General features: G+C 46.9%; 1 pseudogene; it reads right to left on the bottom strand.

Annotated features, from left to right (window-relative positions):
* Positions 1 to 609: 609 nt before the first annotated feature.
* On the bottom strand, positions 610 to 4,106 carry LOC101974904 (glyceraldehyde-3-phosphate dehydrogenase pseudogene; annotated as a pseudogene).
* Positions 4,107 to 4,569: the final 463 nt, after the last annotated feature.

Raw genomic sequence — 4,569 nt, 5'->3', positions numbered from 1 at the left:
CTCTCCCCACACATACACAAAAAAAATTCTTCAGGGAGAAGAAACAATAATATTGATTAGAAACTTACATCTAAATAAAAAAAAGTAGAGCACTGGAGTAGAAATAAATGGAGACATGCTTGCTAGTGCCCTCATCATTGTTCATCTCAGTGTGTTAACAACCATCCTCACATGTAATACTCAGGTACAGTTTAACCAAACCAGGAAGAGGGAATTTTCACTCTCTTGTTCTAAAACCACTATGCTACTAATGCATTCATCAAAAGCACATGAGATGGCTGGGGATGTGGCTCAAGCGGTAGCGCGATCGCCTGGCATGCGTGCGGCCTGGGTTTGATCCTCAGCACCACATACAACAAAGATGTTGTGTCCACCGAAAACTAAAAAAATAGATATTAAAAAATTCTCTCTCACTCTCTAAAAAAAAGCACATGAGAATCTCATTTACAAATGTGTTTTAAGTATATAATTTTTCTCTGTTCTCATAAGTGAATTACACTTCCTAGCCCTATAGAATTTGAATAATACAACAGAATTCACTTTAAAGTTCTCTCTCTCTCTCTCTCTCTCTCTCTCTCTCTCTCTCTCTCTCTCTCTCTCTCTCCTCTCTCTCTCTCCCCCTCCCCCCCTCTTGAGGTGCTGTGGACTTTATTGCTGACAAAGTGACAGGTAGGGTTCCCTAAGGCCATCTACTTCTTCAGGAGTCTGGGATGGATACTGGGAGGGGGGTGAGATTCTCAGTGTGATGAGGGATTGAGTTGTGTGGCAGGGTCTCCCTAGCAGCTGAGGGTCTCTCTTTTTCTCTCGTGTTCTTCCTGGGGTGGGTGGATCAGGGGCCTAACTCTTTCGATGCCACATAAACCATAAAGTCTACCACCCTGTTGCTGTATCTAAATTCACCATAATACCAGAAAATGAACTTGACAAAGTGATTGTTGAGGCAATATCAGCCCCAGGATTGAAGGTGGAAGAGTGGATATCACTGTTTAAGTCATATGAGACAACCTCATCCTTAGTGACTCAGGATGCCCTTGAGGGGGCCCTCTGATGCCAGCTTCACCAACTCGCATTATTTATTTATTTATTTTTGGTACCAGGGATTGAAACCAGGGATGCTTAACCACTGAACCACATCCCCATCCCTTTTAATATTTTATTTAGAGGCAGGGTCTCTCTAAGTTGCTTAGGGCTTCACTAAGTTGTTGAGGCTGGCTTTGAACATGTGGTCCTACTGCCTCAGCCACCCAAGCTTCTGGGATTACAAGCATGTGCCACCATGCCTGGCATTCACTACCTTCTTGATGTCCTATTTGGCAGCTTTCTCCAGGTGGTAAGTCAGATTCATGAATGACATATTGGGGGTGGGCACAATGAAGGCTATGCCAGTGAGCTTCCTATTCAGTTCAGAAATTATGTTGCTCACGGCATTGGCAGTGTCAGTGGATGCAGGGATGATGTCCTGGGCAGCCCCACAGCCATCATGCCACAGTTTCCTGGTGAGGCAGTCCACTGTCTGAGTGGCAGTGATAGCATGGACTCTGGGTATTAGTCCTTCCAGAATGCTAAAGTTGTCATGGGTGTCTTTGGCCAGGGGAGCTAAGCAGTCGGTGATGCAGGAGGCATTGCTGATGATCTTGAGGGAGTTCACAAACATCACAAACATGGGGGCATAAGAAGAGACAGAGATGATTGCCATTTTAGCACCACCCTTCAAATGAGTCCTGGCCTTTTCCATAGTAGTGAAGACACCATAGTGCACTCCATGGCATATTCAGCACCAGCACCACCCCTTTGATGTTGGCAGGAGCTTGCTCTTGGAAGATGGAGATGGATCTCCCATTGATTACAAGCTTCACATTTCTAGGCTTGATTGTGCCATTGAACTTTCCATGGATGGAATAATGCCAGAACACATAGATAATGTAGTTGAAGTCAATGAATGTGTCATTGATGACAACAATATCCACTTTGATAGAATTAAATATATATCTGGTGACCAGGTACCCAATATGGTCAAATTCATTCAACCCTCACCACTATGTCTGAGGAATACAACTGGCACTGCATGAGATGTGGCAGATTGTGAAACAGGGCCTCCCCAGAGCTAATCACTTAGCAATTGGTATAGACAAATTCCACACATACATATGCACACATATGTAATACATGTGTATATATTTTTTAAACAATACATGATTACCATAAAAGGAATCATATGTATTACTCTACAACTTCGATTTTCACTTAACATTGGATCTGGAATTATTTCCATTTTGGCATATAGAGAGCTGCTTCACTCTTTCTGATATCACAATAAAGTAGAATAGGACTTTATCAAATAAGTGTACCAAACAAGTTTACTTTCCCTTTTGATGGACATATAGATTATTTACAATTATTGTTATAAGAAATACTTTTAGTGAATGTCCTTGTACATACAGATTGAATATCCTTTATGCCTTATCCCTTATCCAAAATGCTTGGGACCAGAAGTATTTCAGACAGACTTTGAGGTTGAGCATATTCAATCTGAATTCTCACATACTCCAAATACTAAGCTTGTGATACTTCAAACTTAAGTTTCTGATTTTGGAGCACTTCAGATTTTTGGATTAAAGATGCACAACCTTTAAACATTTCTGCTCCCAAGCATTTTGGTTAAGGAATGGATGCTCAGCTTACAAGATCAGGACCTTGAAAGTCATATATACAGGTGTGTCAGACTGAGGGACTCCCAAAGGGAATACAAATTAACAAATAAAAGAATCATTAATTTTTGCTGCCTTTTTGTGTCTTATAATTTAAAATGGAGGTATTCTTAGTATTTCTAAAATGCGTGTGCTTCAGAAATTGACTCACAATGTCTGTACTTGCCTCTTGCTCCCTTTCTCCACTGAAAAGCTATGTAGGGAAAATCTCCTGGGTGACTGACTCTGGGCCAAGTGCTGGGTTTACAGGCATCACAGATAAAGACATAGCTACAGAATATTAACATAGAGCTGAAAACAATAAAGAGTACTATGGAATTTTCATGACTCAGTGGCACCTAACTCCTTACCACTGTCTACTTAGAAGCTGAGGATTCAGTGGTGAAAAATACTGAAAAGGGAGCTCATCTTTCATGGAATATATACTTTTAATTCAAACACTCCACCTTTGGAGAGTGTCAAAAATTGTATATAATTAGGAGGAAAAATGCACATGCATTTATTAAACAGGAAGCAAGGCTGAGAGAAAGGGGAAGTTGAGGAAAGGAGCTGAAATCTGTCTTGCAAATGTACATGGGTACGGGTCTCTTTCTCTAACAGAGCAATATACAGGGATCCAGGAGTGGGGCACCAGGGTGAGGAGTGTATGGCTCCCTGGGAGTCCTGGCGGAGCAGGCCTTGACTTAGACAGCTGTGGGATGACCCAATGGCCAAGTGAATTCCCATTTGAAGTGAGATACTACCCGTGTGGCAGAAGAGTAACTGTTGACGCAGAGCAGTAATAGGTCACTTAGGGCAAATCTTCCTTTGAAAAGGGCTCAAAGGTAAGGCCTTTAAAAGCAGCCCCCACCTCAGTTTCCTAAGCAACAGGAGTTGCTTTCCTCCCTTTCATGGATTCAGGAAGCTGTAAAGGAAAAACATGGAGGAAGAGCCATCCCAGAGGCCCCTAGTTAGTCTGTAGTGAAGTCACCTGTCCGTCCCTCCTAGCCCCGCAGTCTGCAGCCCTGACACCCACTCCCCTGACCCTCTCGGAAGGAAGGGGAGTGGAAGGAGGGGGCAGGCACACCGGAAAGGTTTTGTATTCATCCGCAGCTCCCGCCGGCGCGGCGCTTCCCGACCTCCAGATACCGCTTCCCGCAGCCCCCAGCCTCCCGCCCTCCCGCCAGTCCCACCAGGAGTAGGTGCGCGGGAGACTGGGTGGTGGTCTGTACGCTAGGGTGCGCGGGGTCTTACTGAGGCTGCTGGTGCTAAGCCGCCCCTCAGACCCGGGCTGGCGCTGGCCCCGCCCACCTCTGGGTCGGAACTACGGTGGGCCTGGGAGGGGGCGTCGAGCCCATTCGCGCCATATCCCTCCGCCCCCCTTCCCGACACCCTCGAGGCGAGCGGTTCTTGCCGCATCCTGCGCAGCCCCTGCCCGGTTTGGTGCAGAGGCGTGGGGGCGGGACGCCTCTTAGCAATTCTGCCAGCACAGAAAGCTGAGAGAGTCCCAGTGAGAAGCTGCCAGAGGACCGGACGGAAAAGGAGAGGATAGGAATCCCGATGTCCTGGGCCCTGAGCCTGTGAAGGCAAGTGCGGCACGCAGGGGTGGTCTTCAACTGTGGCCCGCTGATAGCTTGCCCACTCCAGACTCTGGCATCCCGGTGAGGAGAGAGTGAGTTGGCGGGAGCCGGTCCCTGAGAGGGGTGTGTGGAACCTGGGGACCCCTGGTGAGGAAGCGGCGGTGACCCGCCTGGGTAGGGGCAGGGGGCGGGGTGCCCAGAGAGCCTCCAGCAGAGCCTCTGGAGGCCAACTGCAGCAGCTGCTTCTCAGACTTCCTTCCCGTCTTGACTGTGTCTGTGTCCGGTGAGAGCCCTGGGGGAAG

This window comes from Ictidomys tridecemlineatus, chromosome X, assembly GCF_052094955.1.
Source record: "Ictidomys tridecemlineatus isolate mIctTri1 chromosome X, mIctTri1.hap1, whole genome shotgun sequence".
Classification (NCBI taxonomy): domain Eukaryota; kingdom Metazoa; phylum Chordata; class Mammalia; order Rodentia; family Sciuridae; genus Ictidomys; species Ictidomys tridecemlineatus.
The sequence above is the reverse complement of the archived record's forward strand: the minus strand, read 5'-3'. Positions and strand labels throughout refer to the sequence as shown.